The 16,852-nt window shown below is 37.3% G+C and overlaps 1 protein-coding gene across 2 annotated transcripts in view; it reads left to right on the forward strand.

Annotated features, from left to right (window-relative positions):
• The window catches only part of LOC124377886 (rho GTPase-activating protein 6), a 146,435-nt gene that overhangs the window by 35,056 nt on the left and 94,527 nt on the right, over positions 1-16,852 (forward strand). The window lies entirely within an intron of this gene.

Consider the following 16,852-nt stretch of genomic DNA (forward strand, 5'->3'; position numbering starts at 1 on the left):
TCTTCATTTCGTAGCGTTTCTCTTGGCTGCACTGCTTCTAGTACGTGGATGTGGATGTACGATTTTTTGTCCAATCAGATTTCAGCCTCTATGTGCTGCCATGTCGATCTAATCTGCCCAGGGCCTTCAAAGTCAGTACTGCTGGCCTTTTTTTACTATCGTCTCCTTAATAAATAGCTCTGTTTCTTTAACCAATCAGATTTCAGATTTGCTTCACAGGGGCAGCTAGCTGGTCCAGAATAACGTCAGCAGTTTTCTGTCCTTTGATTGGTTGGTCAGAGGGAAACTGTTACAGCCGAGTTCAACTGGCAAAACAGCTCTGCGCACATTAATACATCTGAGTTAGACTTTATTACATCTACAGAGAAAGAGAAAATGATTCGGTCTCGGACATACTTAAAAATCCATTTTCAAGAAAAGCTAGTCATTGTGAGGACCCCAACCCTGAAGCTAGCTACCTTGTCTCAGCCCGGGAAAGGGTTTGTTCGCCGCTTCCAGACCAGTGAATACAAGTGGTACCACTGGATTACAGCCAGTGAGGAGCAGTGCAAATTATGAGTCTGCATCTAGGGTGAGAAGGTTGTGTTTTATCTACATTTTAATGTTTTCGTCATGTTATTAGACAAATATTGATTCTGAACTGCTCCAGATGATGTTTGTGGCACAGTTGCAGTTGTAGTGTAGAGGTTTGGAGTCTTAACTGGGTTTCTTGCTTTAGTAAAATGGTCTTCACCCTCCATATGTGAAATGCCTTTCTCTCTGTAATGCCACGTGTTGTTATATTTCGTTTTTGTATAATATTGATGGATTCTATAATCGTGATGTGATAGTGTTAGTATTAAGATGTGGATTAAGTCGGGTAAGTCCCCACTGAAGGCCCGGGTACCAAATGCACGGCCCGCCACTGATGCTCATAGTATTACTAGTCAATTCCTGCATTATGTAGTAGAATATCTCCGCTAGCTTCCACTGGGTAGTTTTATTACCACTTGGCAAACAACACTTACTTTACTGTTTAGCTGCTAATACAGTTGGGTGTTTAATTCCATTCACATATCGCGTACAGTTTATGGCTACATTAGCTGGCTACATTATTGGCTATATTTGCTGGATTTCTGCTCATTTGCAACTTGAGTCACATTTCCCTAAACACAACTAATCCCCTCCACTTTGTTTTCCTAAACACACCTCATCACTTGGGATACATCATGTGATTTCAACAGGATAGCTAAAATTATCATTCTGCAAGACTTCCAATAGTGCAGATTTTGGGTTTTGTAGGTTATTATGCTTGTGAAAATTTTTCAGTCTTTTGAATGGATATGCTGATTGTTTGATGTATCACTGTTGTGATTTTTGTTACTACAAATAGTACTGATACTTGGTGAAAAAGTTACTGTGATAAAATGTTATTATTAATGGTAACTGCTGCCATTATTGATTTCATTTGGAGAAAACATCCAATCGTCTAGTGAAAGGATGTGCTGAAAACATTTTCAATTGCTATATAACGGGAAAACAGGATTTACCAGACTTTTTCTAAATTTCTACATATGATCTGTATATGAAACTGAATTGCTACTGGGTGGCACCTTTGCCTCACACCTAAGGGTTTCCTTCACCAGTACAAAGACATGTAGGCTGATTAACATTTCCAAATAGTTTGTTCATAGTGTGTGTGATTGTGTGTGATAGTGTGTGTGATTGACAAGGGGTTGCCACCCAGTCCAAGGTATCTCTGGGATAGTATCCAGGTTCACCCGTGATCCTGTGTGGGTGTATAAGTTATATAGAAGATGGTTGGAGTTAGATTTCAGGGAACTCAGAATGAAACTAAATGATGGTGACAGTAATATGAACAGAAATCTCTATATAAAATATAAATATATAATAGATAATATAAAATAATAATGCAGATATATATAAAATATATAATATAAACATTATATTTTATGTTACGCTATTAAAAAATATATTTGTGTTTACTTAGCATGATTTTATTTGTATTTGGAATTTACAAAAGTTTTTTCAATTTATTACTCATCTAAGCAAATCTGTCGATCTAAAAATATACTTACACAATTATTTTCTTTTGTCTTATTTTGGTGCATAATTTTAACTGAGGCCAACCCAAACCCAACTCCCTAATAGGCAATAAATACGAGTGAAAGTAATATACTCCCAATACACAGCCCTTGCACCCTGAAAGATGAAAGACAGGAGCTGGAGAGACGCTTTATATAAACCATGCCCGGCTCTATAAATAGAAAGCCGAAGGCATGCAGCGTGTGCTGTTTCAACACTTTCTGTCAAGTTCTTCTTGTGCTAGTGTGTTTTCTTTCCAGTGTATTAGATGTTTATCATCAGCGCCGGTTTTGTATGTATGCGCGTAGTCTAAATAGCATTTGAGAACATACTGATAGAAATGTGACATCCTCTTATGTTAATTGTGATACAATGAATGTGGGTTTTATAGCTTGCAATGCATCAGGCCCATAGATGGGAATTAACACAATATACAGTATTTACAAGTACAAGTCTGGTATGCTAATAGCTTTCTCTGAAGAGTTTTGCTTACTGCATGTAAAAAAAAAAAAGATATATGTGCTTAAACAGATGTTCTAGTAAGAATGGGACATTGATAGTTGTAAACTTCCTGCTGCTATATACTGTAATTTCCCATATATAAGCCGCACCCACTGAATTTGACAAATAATTTTATTTTTAACATAAATAAGCCGCACCTGTCTATAACAGGTCTACACTAATGTACTTTACACAGGCTTTATCGAAAGACACTTTACACACGGTGTAATGGGTGAAATATTTTGCGCTTCCTTTAGGAGCATAGCGGTATTTTGGGAATAGCATGCCACTGCATTCTTCCGCTATTACTGCGTGTGTGTAAGACTGAGGATTATGTCCTTATTATTTTCTGATGCTCATTTCTAAGTTTCTTTGACTAACCAGTAACGCTGTTGCCAAGAATAATAAAAAAGCACGAGTTTGGGAAACCTGTCTGTGCTTATATGATTTCTGTTGCAACTGGAGTTAGCGAGCTCTCCCTTCACCCAGACTCAACGCGTTACAACGGCTTGTATCTAAACAGTAGCCTACCAAGAAAGTCATTGTTCACTGTCTTCCTCCTTCCTTTCACAACTATTTCTCTCGGGAGTTTATCTTTTGCCATCGTGCAAAAATCACCCGCATTTAAAAATCACCCGGTGGAAGTTTTTTCTCCCGAAGCGTTTTTTCGTTCCCGTTCGGAAATTTCATTGGTCTAATGTTATGGGGTTCATTTTTTTGGCTTGAAGTTTGTGAAACCGGGAAAAACCCAGAAAAAATTCATAAATTAGCTGCTTCGTTGTTTAAGCCGCAGGGTTCAAAACGGGGGAAAAAGTAGCAGCTTATAGTCCGAAAAATAAGGTACACTATATTTAACAAAGCAGTTACTATGTTGTAACAGGTTAACTATCATGCTAGTTAGAAATTACTCAGCACACTAATCAGGAACTTAATGGAAGGCCATTTTTAAGACCAATTCCAATTTCGGTATTCTTCTAGTGCACTGGAAAAGTTAGCTTCCTTAAAACAATCTTGGGATGTACTGAATAAATCCGAGAGTAACCAATTTTCACTGCGTATATGGAAATAACCGTCATATTTTTTGAAGCCTCTCAGCTTGAGTTGTAAGTAGCTTATCATTGTTATTGTAGCTTACTTACTTCACATACATTAGCTTTTTTTTCTATTTGCTTGACAGTCGATATGCGGTTTGTTGCAGTTTAAAGTGTTTTTTTTGTTTTTTTCCTTTGATTTTTTTTGGTTTTAAAAACTTTAATGAGTTACTCCAGTTCCCAACAGCCACCAAATATGGCTGCCCAGGACTCCACCACCTAGCCAAACACACACACACACACACACACACACACACACACACACACACACACACATACACACACACACACACACACACACACTTACTTTCCACTCTTATTCTCCTTGCTATTGATTGAGAACAGGTATGCTCAATCCTTGCACAAACTCACACTATTTAAAGGACTTTTATTCACAATACTATTGACTCTGTTCCCTGAGCTTATCAAGTCTTGTTATTTCTAGCTTATACCCTGTTTCTGCTCACATCTGCTTTATTCTAGCCTGTTAGTACATGACTTGAACCTTGCCTGATTATTGACCATGGTTCTATTTCTGGATTTGGATTTGTCTGCTCTGACATTAATGACTGTTCAATTGCATGTTCATCCATCTGTTTCTGCATCAGTGGCGGGCCGTGCTTTTGGTAACCGGGCATTCAGTGGGGACTTACCCGACTTAATCCACCTCTTAATACCACCACTATCACGTCGCGATTCTAGAAACCATCAATACTATACAAAAACGCCATATAACAACACGTGGCACTACAGAGAGAGAGGAATTTTACATATGGAGGGTGAATACCATTTTACTAAAGCAAGAAACCCAGTTAAGACTCCAAACCTCTACACTACAACCGCAACTGTGCACCTACACATTTTGAAGGCTCTGGGCAGATTAAATTGACATGGCAGCACATAGAGGGTGAGAAACGCTACAAAATAAAGAGAATAAACTGTTGGGAATAAAGTAATACAATTTCATGAAACAAATATTAGTATTTAGGTTGTAAATGTAGGTCAGTGCTTCTGGCTTTGCTGACCCTGACCGCCCGCCGCTGACTAGCCTACAGTCCTGCTTAAAGTACTGCGACACAAACACGTGCGATAAAGCTTACACGTTGGCAAGACATTAAAATGTAAATATATTATTGATAATTTTACAGTGTCTGATAGGTAAAACCAAAAAGTTGTTGATCAATGCTATTGTTGACATATTGCAACTTGCGCCGTTTATGATGTCATTTTAATACACAGTTTATAACCCAGTACATAAAGCATAGACCAATACTCAGCTCAAGTTGTAAGTAGATGGTCATCATTATTGTAGATCATTATTGCCTTCTTACCTTAAATCTGTTCGCTTTTTTCAATTTACTTGACATTTGATATGTGGTTCAGTCTTCGCTTCTCACATACATCAATGAGCCTCGGCCGCCCATGACCCTATCACCGGTTCACCACTTTTCCTTCATTGGACCACTTTTAATGCAAACTGACCACTGCAGACCGGAAACTTCCCACAGGAGCTGCAGTTTTGGAGATGCTCTGCCCCAGTCATCTAGCCATCATAATTTTTTCCCTGTTAAGTTCGCTCAAATTATTACACGTGTCCAGTTTTCCTGCTTCTAACACATCAACTATGAGGGCAAAATGTTCACTTGCCGCCTAATAAATCCCACCCACTAACAGGTGCCATGATGAAGATAATCAGTGTTATACACTTCACTTGTCATAATGTTATAATGTAATAATGTTAAGCCTGATCAGTGTATATACAGTAGAGCTGCAACAACTAATCGATAAAATCAATAATAATCAATAATGAAATTCATTGTCAGCAAATGCTTACGTTATCCATTAGTTGGGCTGCTTAAGTTTCGGTTTAGCATGACACCAAGACAAAACAGCCATCTGGAAAATGGCGGAGTAGCAGGAATAAGTGTGCGTCTCAAGTCATGGGAGCATTTTATATTAAACGCAACAAAGAAAACTGTAACCTGGAAGTTCTGCAAAGTGGAGTTTGTGTGGTATGGAAGTACCACAGTGATGCACGAGCAGGTGAAAAAAAAATCACACTGGTGTCACTGATGAAGGCGAAACATCAGCACGGTAAGTAAAAACTGTATAAACCTCATCATGTGTAAATTGTGTTGTTTAATTAAGTGTTATTGTGTAAACTGTTGGTTTGTGACTTCGGGAAAGTTGCACTGGATCTGTTCTGTCGTGACTCGCGAGCATCAGGTTGCACAGTCAGCTCACTCACGTCATCGTGATGGATTTAATTAAAACGGTGTAAACAAACGATTAATCTAAAAGCAGCAAATAACAGCAGCATTAAATAATCACATTTTTTGTCACTGTTGTTTTTTTTTTTTAGCAATTTTGATTATGCATTTGTACACCAATGCATATTCTTTCTTTTTTTTATAGCATTTGTGTACTACAACAGTAACTTATCTGTTTTCAATCTTGATTTACTGCCACTTTTAATTATTATACAAAATGTTATTAATTAATTAATTGCTTATTTTCCACAAATGAACAAAATGTCTGGTTAAATTTTTTTCAACAAAAATTGTTCTTTTATAAAATGTATATTGATTTATTAAGCATGGTTGTCAACTTGCCATCTGCCTTTCTTATATATATATTTTTTTACAGAATCAGAGTGAATGTTGTTCAAAGGAGAAATCCCCCATCCACTCCTCAACAAACAGCTACAATTAGCTTTAAAATGTTAAATTAGAGATAGTTAAATTCAATATGTGGCGTTTTGCATTTTTCTAAAGTACACTTTTATACATAAATACCACGAAGTAGGGTTTTATATAGTTATAATAAAGCAAAACATCGCAATTAATCGTCCGATTGACCAAATATCAAAATAATCGTTAGTTGCAGCCCTAATATACAGATAGGATTTTAAATAATGGTGCATAAAGTGCACCAGCAAGTTGCACAAAGAAAAACGGAGAGAAAGAAAGTACATGATCATATTAGTGCCATCAGGTTGACAACCTAAGAGACTGTAAATTAAAGTGCATTGATAGAAAACTTATGATGTCAAAGAAGCAGATTCCAGAGCAGAGCAGAGCAGAGTTGCTAATAAAAGCTAATTAATATATTGCTAGCAAAGCAAGATCCATCAGATCAGCACCATTAGATGTTTCCCTTTAAATAACTAGCAGCAGATGCTTAGGTATAACACAGTGTTATTTCAAAGCAACAAACTATTATGATTATTAAAATTGATCCTGAGCATCTGCAGTAGTAGAGGTGATTGTCTCAAAGACACAGCATCTTTTAGTGAATTCTCCCCTCTCTGTAATGGCTTTGTAAAGTCTAGATTTATATACGTTATGTTCATTCCAATGACTCGTTTTCTCCTTTTTATTATGGCATCAACGGTCTGATTTAGAATTATCAACACGAGATGTAAGTCCAGCTATAAAAAGCTTAGAAATGTATAGAATTCTTATTTTTGATATTAGGAAAATACTGTGGTGCATTTGTATGAAAAGGGGTTTTACTGCAACAGTGACTTTTGACTTATAAAAGCCCGGGCATGTTTACTTCTGACCATAAAATTAGGCAAAAAAGCTCAAATGCGTAATTAGAATAGAGATGGACCAAATATAAACAGAACAGATTGCACCAAATATGGTGGTGCATATATTGAGCCAGTACTTAATTCCAATACAATTTTTTTTTTTTATTGAAGTGTATAATTCCCCTTATAAAAGGCATTTTGCTGATTCCATTATTTATTAATTAATGTATATTCAAAATGGCACATTCATGCATTTTAACCGTTTAAAAGATTAACAAAAGTCATGTTTTTTGGAACCAATGAGACTGTATTATCTGTTATTACTTCTGTTGTAGCAACCATACATGTTCATTCCATCGTTAGACTTTTTTTTTTTGTAATCTCTGTTTGATTGGAGGAAACCACAAAGACAAAGCACAAGTGCTGTAGAACAAAACAAAAAGCACTGACAATGGAGACTCCTTTGGGATGCTAAATAAGCGTCCTTTTTAAAAAAAAATGAGTAAACCGATGCCAATGTTAGAAAAAGAACAAGTAGCCACTTAGAGATCATTTATACAGAACTACACTATATGGACAAAATTTGTGGACACCTGACCATAAGATTCATATGTACATTTTAACCTAATTTTCCATCAAGTCTCTATTTGCTGTTATAATCTCCTCCACTCGTTTTATGAGATTTTCGGAATCAGAATCAGGCACACACAAGGATGGTTTCAACTATTGGTGACTCTCAAAAGTACAGACATAAAGAACTTTATACATTTAGCTTAGACTATACAAGACAAAATGTAGAGTGCGGTCAGTGTTTCAATTCATACCAACAGGGTTCAATAGGGTTGAGGTCAGTGCTCTATAGCTGGCCAATCAAGATCTTCCACTCCAAATCGTGTAAAGCATATATTCACAGGACTCACTTTATGCACAGGGACTTTGTCATGCTGGAACAGGTTTGGGTCTCCTGGCTCAAGTGAAGGGACTGGGTAATGCTACCACATCCAAAGACATTGTGTACAATTGTATAAGGGGAGGTGGCGGTTTAGTGGTTAAGACTTTGGACTTTTGGACTGGTTGGACTTCTGATCAGAAGGTCATGAGCTCAAATCCCACCACCACTAAGCTGCCACTGCTGGGCCCATGAGCAAGGCCCTTAAACCTCAACTGCTCAGTTGTATGAATGAGATGATTGTCGCTCTGGATAAGGGCTCAGGCTAAAATTCTGTAAATGTGAAATGTGTGCCTCCAATTTTGTGGTAACCAACTATGTGTCTGAATACTTTTTTCATGTTGTGTATTTTTTCCAATCTGCAAATAGCTCGAATTTGATAATGCTTCAATATTGTTAAAATTGCCAGATTGATTATATTTGTCAATTGGCATTTACTCTGAAGGAAATGTTTCTGGTCTTTGTGTGTTCCATGAGCACAAACAGGTATATGAAAATAAAGGTTTCAGCAACGAATTTCGTAGCAGCTAGTCACTAGCTGGATTTTTTAAAAATGGTCCTGTGTATGTTTTCATGTGTTTAAAGTGGGAAAAAAAAAAATTTGAGAGTCTGGTTATCATATGCTGACATCTGCTGGTAAATTTTATTACTCGGCAAAAAGAGAGCACATATACAGTGGTGTGAAAAAGTGTTTGCCCTCTTCATGAGTTATTTTTTTGCATGTTTGTCACAGTTTAATGTTTTAGATCATCAAACTAATTTAAATAATAGTAAAAGATAACACAAGTGAACACAACATGCCGTTTTTATATGAAGGTTTTTATTATTGAGGGAAAACAAAATACAAAACTACATGGCCCTGTGTGAAAATGTGTTTGCCCCTAAACCTAATAACTGGTTGGACCACCCTTAGTGGCAACAACTGCAATCAAGCGTTTGCGATAACTTGCAATGAGTCTGTTACAGCGCTGTGGAGGAATTTTGGTCACTCATCTATGCAGAATTGTTGTTATTCAGCCACATTGGAGGGTTTTTGAGCATGAACCGCCTTTTTAAGGTCATGCCACTGCATCTCAATAGGATTCAGGTCAGGACTTTGACTAGGCCACTTCAAAATTCATGGCTCTATTTATCACAGCAAGTCTTCCAGGTCCTGAAGCAGAAAAACATCCCCAGACCATCACACTACCACCACCATATTTTACTGTAGGTATGATGTTCTTTAACTGAAATGCGGTGTTATTTTTACACCAGACATAATGGGACAAACACCTTCCAAAAAGTTCAACTTTTGCCTCGTCAGTCCACAGAGTATTTTCCCAAAAGTCTTGTGGATCATCAAGATGTTTTCTGGCAAAACTGAGACGAGCCTTTATGTTCTTTTTTGCTCAGCAGCGGTTTTCATCTTGGAACTTTGCCGTGCAGAACATTTTTTCCCAGTCTCTTTATTATGGTGGAGTCATGAACCCTGACCTTAACTGTGGCAAGTGAGACTTGCAGTTCTTTGGATGTTGTTGTGGGGTCTTTTGTGACCTCTTGGATGAGTCGTCGCTGTGCTCTTGGGGTAATTTTGGTCGGCGGCCACTCCTGGGAAGGTTCTCCACTGTTCCATGTTTTTGTCATTTGTTAATAATGGCTCTCACTGTGGTTCACTGGAGTCCCAAAGCTTTAGAAATGGCTTTATAACCTTTTACAGACTGATAGATCTCCATTACTTTCTTTCTCATTTGTTTCTGAATTTTTTTGGATCTCGGCATGATGTCTAGCTTTTGAGGCTCTTTTGGTCGACTTCACTTTGTCAGGCAGGTCCTATTTAAGAGATTTCTTGATTGCAAACAGGTGTGGCAGTAATCAGGCCTGGGTGTGGCGAGAGAAATTGAACTCAGGTGTGATAAACCACAGTTTTAACAGGGGGGGCAAACCCTTTTTCACACAGGACCATGTCGTTTTGGAGTTTGTTTTTAGTTCAAAACTGCATGTTGTGTTCACTTGTGTTATCTTTTACTAATATTTAAATTAGTTTGATGATCTGAATTTGTTTGTTGCTAGCTTTTAAAACAAGGTCCAAACAGCTGTCATGATTGGATCAGAAAAAGAAAACCAAGTCATCAGAGATAGTAAATGCATTAGGCCTTAACGATAATTGAGCTGATACCCAGCAGGAGATAGTAGATTCTACGTTAAAGTCAATAATTAAAAATCCAGCAGAGTAGTCATTGTTGCAGCAGAGAGTATACCACAAATCTAAACCATTGTTAGGTGTTTTATAATGGAAAATCAAATAAGACTTCACCAAAGACACAAAAAGCGTATGGAGAAGGAAAGGATCTTTTCATGATCCGAAGCATACCACCCGCTGTTTATTTACTCCAATGGATTATTTTTTTTTTAATTAGTAATACTGCGGACAAAAACAGCACATTAAAGTGTATAGGGCTCTTTTAGCTAGTTGGATTCAACCAAATGCTGCAAAGTCTTTTGATTGTGATGGTGCTTTTCCAAGCATATCTTCAAATAATTTTAAGACAAAGAAGCTTTGCCTTAAGGTAACCAACCTTTTTTCCATCTCCAGGGAGAAAACCCTGCATCTGCTGATATCTATGGGCTCCATTTTCAGTTAGGATAGTAGGTTTGTCCAATTACCTTCTGTCTCTTTAAACAGGGGGGCACATGTATAAACATACTGTTATTCCTACCTCACTTTTGGATAGAAATACAGAATTAAAACCAAACTGCAGCTAAAAATAATAAAAAAAAAAATCATTACATCTCTCAAATTTCTTCAAATTCTCCCACTTCTCAAAACTACCATATATTGTTCTTTACAACTAAAGTTGTTGAACTCTGTGTGGCCAACAGAGGGCAGCATAAACCTTTTATCCTCAGACCCTTGGGAGCCTCTAGTTTTAGCTTCATTCTTTTTTTTTTTTCAGGTAGAACAAGCAAAGTACTCAATTATCCAAAGAACCTTTGAACAATTGGTAACTTTCTATGCAGCCTGTGTAGAATGCAATGTGTAGATATCTCCCCCACACAAAAAAATCCCACGAATACATCCATAATATTCATAATATCCATCATATTTAAAAAACAATATCTTCCAATATTATTCATCCTTCATTTATATGGACCAGGGGCGGTCCCAAGCTTGCGACGAGTGTGTGCGACTTTGTTAATAAATATACATTTTGCTATTGTATAAAAAAGATGTTAATGTCCGGTATGTATTGAGACACTCTGTATATACAAATGCATTAGAGTTTATAGACTGTAATGGATTTATAAGGTGCTACCAAAATGTATTGCGTTTAGTTTATAACACGCTAAATAAATTCTTCCCCGTTCATAAGTGCATCATGTTCATTCCCAGACACACTGACGAGCAAAGAATTGGTGCAGTTTGTTACCAGTTCCTGGTAATTTATCTGGTATCATTTATTTCTCGAAACAAGTAACACAATCAGTGTGCGAGAGTTAAGTCGCTGATTTCATCATGTGCTGCAGCACGAGTTTTTACAACTGTGGAAATAAAACGTTTAGATTTTTGGAGATTTTTATGTACCAAATGTTTGTATTCAAAATGTACAAGAGTCATTTCTCAGAAGGCATTGCTTTTTTTCTTTCTCTCCTGGTGCTCTTCCCAAAATGCCAGTGCAATAACACATACCTTTTGTGTGTGTGTGTGTGTGTGTGTGTGTGTGTGTGTGTGTGTGTGTGTGTGTGTGTGCGTGTGTGTGCGTGTGTCTGTACTTTTGTTGTGTTTGTCTCTGGGGAGACACAGTGATATATTCTTGTTTTGTTTAGAAGTTATGGCCCTCATGTAAAGAGGCAAAGAGAACGTGAGAGCGATCGTGTTACTGAAGAGGTAAACAAAGATCCGATCTCTCTTTTACTCTCTCTTTCTCTATGTGTGTGCGTGTGTGTTGGCATACTAAATGGTTGACTGGACCAGATATGGTTAGTCATATCTGGCCAACAATCTGACCACAGTTTTTTTTTTATTGTATCCTATTAAACATGCATAATAAAGTTCATTTGAATTCCCCTAATGAAAGCAACTTGCATATTAAGTGTTTTCCAAAGCAAGGTATTAAATTTTAGACTGTTTGCTTAAGGTAAAAAATGAGCCTATTAACACTCAGTGGGCGTTCAGCTATAAATGTTCAGATGAGCAGCATTGAATTGCTTATTATTTTGGCTTGTTCTTCACAGAATCCATCTTTTAACCTTCCTGCATACTTTTACTTCACAGTGCGATTTTTGTTGCTTTGTGAAATTAGAACAAAACTTTCCTGCCAAGTTTCTCCATCTAGGTATACCAGATACAGATATCCATAGTAGCTTTCGAATGTTCTATACTCCTGTGGCTTCCAGGTGTGTGAAAAGCGTCAAATTCCTGACGGGAATATAGGCCACACAAAAGACAAATATATTTGGACACCTCACTTCTCTGGCTATATGTGGGTTTTTCCCAAACTGTTACTATAAAATTGGAGGCAAGCAATTGTATTGAACTCCTTTGGGATGAATTGGAATGATGACTGCACCCTAAGCCTCTTCAGTATTCACACACACACACACCAGGCATAACTTTATGACCACCTGCCTAATATTGTGTTGGTTCCCCTTAACTGCTAAAACAGTTCTGACCCCTAACAGGTGCAATGATGAAGAGATAATCAGTGATATTCACTTCGGCCGTCTTCACCGAAATATATATCTATAACCCTCCCAATTTATCCAGGCTTGGGACCGGCACTAAGAGTGCACTGGCTTGTGCAACCCTAATGGTTGAGTTCGGTTACCTGACCGGGAATCGAACCCGGGCCGCGGCGGTGAGAGCGGCAATCATATATAGTACAGACCAAAAGTTTGGACACACCTTCTCATTCAAAGAGTTTTCTTTATTTTCACGACTATGAAAATTGTAGATTCACACTGAAGGCATCAAAACTATGAATTAACACATGTGGAATTATATATGGAATTATATACATAACAAAAAAGTGTGAAACAACTGAAAAATATCATATTCTAGGTTCTTCAAAGTAGCCACCTTTTGCTTTGATTACTGCTTTGCACACTCTTGGCATTCTCTTGATGAGCTTCAAGAGGTAGTCACCTGAAATGGTCTTCCAACAGTCTTGAAGGAGTTCCCGAGAGATGCTTGGCACTTGTTGGCCCTTTGCCTTCACTCTGCGGTCCAGCTCACCCCTAAACCATCTCGATTGGGTTCAGGTCCGGTGACTGTGGAGGTCAGGTCATCTGGCGCAGCACCCCATCACTCTCCTTCTTGGTCAAATAGCCCTTGATGCCTTCAGTGTGACTCTACAATTTTCATAGTCATGAAAATAAAGAAAACTCTTTGAATGAGAAGGTGTGTCCAAACTTTTGGTCTGTACTGTGTGTATGTATGTATATATATATATATATATATATATATATATATACTAACCTTTCAGCTTTAGAATAGAAGTATAGTACCTGTCAAAAGTTTGGAAACTCCCAGTCTTTTAAGCTTTGCTTACGTTTGAGAGACACATGCATGTTCCTTTTTGTTTTTAAGCAGCAAAATAGGCAATTTAAGAGTATGAAGATTTATTTTGACCAAACAAATATATAAATGTACAGATGCTAAACTTTATTTTCAATGAAAAATCCTCCCTTAGCATGAAGAACAGCTTTGCACACTCTTAGAATCCACTCCGCGATAGATAACACTCCATCAGACTGACATGGTTACAAAGCTTACAGATCTTCCACTCCTATTGATGTAAACCTAATCTTTATGAAGCTCAGTATGGCACTCACTTTGTCCACAGGGGCATTGTCAAGCTGGAACAGATATTGGTCCCCTTGTTCAAGTGAAGTGAAAATGTAATGCTACCACATCCAAAGCGATTTTGTGGTAACAGTTAGAGGAAGAACCACATATGGAGGCAAAGGTCAAGTGCCCTAATATTACAAACAATAGATTCAAATCTAGTGAATTATCGAATGGTAATTGGATTTTTACACAGAACCCCAACAATCTGTAGAGTTTCCCTTAAGCTTTACTTAAATTAAAATTACATTTCCCTACAATATTTCAAAATCCAAATGACAACAAACACACCACCTCTTCTTTTTTTGCAGTGTTCTGTTAATGGTATCAATGCAACCTGAAATTCCTTTTCTCGGATAATCTTTACAAAGTACTTGTTCTCTTTTTTAAAAGTGTGCTTTTTACTCTGATTTGTATAATACCTGAGACACACCACAATCTCAGGTGTTAAAAATACACACCTACATGTTCTGTTTTCCAAAAGTTATTTTTTCTCATGCTAAATCAGAGGTAATTGCCTAGCACAGTTAAGACGTGAGCGCTGTTTGCTAAGGACGATAAGAATGCGAGCGGGGACGTTATTAACCGTGAAGGCGTGAAGAGGCTTGGTGATTGAGCTGTAATGAAGAGGAGGGTCCTACTGAGGTATGCACAACCGTGGGAAAGCTGCATGTGTGTTTTGTTTGTGTGAGTGTGTGTGTGGCATTGTATCACACCTGGGTATGATTAGTTTAACAGCAGGGTGAGTCTGACTCTATTTAATAGAGTTTTAATAGAGTCTAAAATGGAAAGGTGGCTCTATTCAGTATAGGACTGTATCAAAAGGCAAAAAAAAACAACCCTAATCTCTTCTGTTTGCTTCTAGAGCAGGATTTAATCATTTTTATGTGAAGTTATTACATTTAAGTCATAATGTTTTGACCACAGTATGAATTGCTACAGAAGCTGCAATTGTTCATTTTTAAAAACTGGAATTTCTGCCATCTGATCGGCTCTATTACAGTATTATTTTCCCTCAGTATTTGGCTCAATCAACTGAAATTTTTTGCCGGTTTTGCATCTGGATCACAATCCACCAGTTGGCGACTCCCGCTATAAGATTAGTGACAGTAATTTTCTTTTTTTGACGGTCTTGTAAAAACTTCCAATATTTTTAGTCTCGCATTGATTCGTCGATTTTATTGCCATATTTGTGACATTTCATTACTTTGGATCTACAATTGTAAAAGAATCTGGGTAACATAATAATGCCATTTTTAAATGATTGTTTAAATATATTTTAAATATAAAACAGTGGTAAGCCAACCAAAAATTTCCCAGGAAGTCAATGCTGAACATTTGAGGAACTGGAGGCATTGTTTGCCTTAGATAATCTTAGCCTTTATGCCATTATTGGAAAGAGGCCCGGTGAAAATGGTGTCTGAGAGAGTTGTAAGACCAAAGCCACTGCTAACCAAGAGAAACATAAAGGTGTGACACTGTGCCAGAAACGCATGCCAATGAACATTTTGTGGACTAATAACTGGAAAATTATAGATGTTCACTTAATATACATGTGCCATACTACAGCATTCCACAATAAGTCAAACCTGGTGGTGGTAGTGTGATGGTGTAGGGATGCTTTTGTTGTTTCAGCGTCTTCGTGAAATTGACCGAACAATGAATTCAGCTCTATACCAGAAAACCCTGACTGAAAATGTCTGGCTATTAGCTGGCAATAGCAGAAGTGATATAGTGTAACACAGAAAGATTTTGATCCAAAGCACCTCTTGATAGTTAAAAAACCTCTCGAAAAAAATATGCTAATTTGAACACCATTGAAATGGTGTAGCAGGACCTTAAATGGGCAGGACATGCATGAAAGAAAACCTGCCGATATATCTGAATTAAAGCAATTTTGGAAAAGCAAAGAAAAGTGGGCCAAAATTCCTCCACAGCAATCTGAAAGAATGATTTCCAGTTTTTGGAAGTGTTTTTTGGAATAGCTGTTGAGGTGAGCAGCTGAAGGGACACAGCCACTCATTCATTTAATCAGTAAATGAACTGAAAACTGATCAGTATTTTTTTCAAGTTTTCATTTTGATTACATTTGAAAACACTGATGTCTAATGATAATAAATGCAGACAGATCTGGTATAATAATGGTGGTGATAAAGTACACATCAAACAATGATGCATTTTCCCTGCTTGTCTGTTCCATCACAAATACGGAAGCAAATAATAAATAGAACCAATGTGGCTCTCAAAGAAGATGGAAGAGTTCCCATGCAATGTTGCTTCTGTCCTGTCTCTGAAATATAGTATTAATCCTAAAACTATGTTAAAACACATAAAACATAACGTTGCTGGTTAACTGGGCTCAAGAACTTGGAAATATGGTTTTATCTGACTTTTTTGTTGTAGTGAGATATGAGAGAAAAAAAGCACGATTCCTTAAATAATATAACTTTGAAGTTCACTAAGGCATTAATGACATGTCAACAAGTGTTATGTATAGATTGAAAAGCAATTTGGAATGATGCTATTCCCAGTACTAAATGGATTTAAATACATCAAAAGTAAAAGTACTGATCTTGGAAATCTATATTTTGATAATACCAGGTGGTATCAGAAAGTTTTGAGACTATGGTGCGATTTGGTTTACGAGATGTTTGACGTGACGTATGTTTGACATATATCGATGCTGCCTTAAGTTGTTCTAAATGTTTTGATTGGCACTTCAAAAGCGGAAGAACATCAGTGAAAGATACAGAGAGATCAGGGAGACCTTCAACGAGCTCAACCCTCGAAAATGTCGAAACCATTTGGTTACTTGGGCATGATGATCGTCGGAGAACAAACTACTCAAAGATCTGACTCAAAGGTCT

Source organism: Silurus meridionalis, chromosome 24 (genome assembly GCF_014805685.1).
Source record: "Silurus meridionalis isolate SWU-2019-XX chromosome 24, ASM1480568v1, whole genome shotgun sequence".
NCBI lineage: Eukaryota > Metazoa > Chordata > Actinopteri > Siluriformes > Siluridae > Silurus > Silurus meridionalis.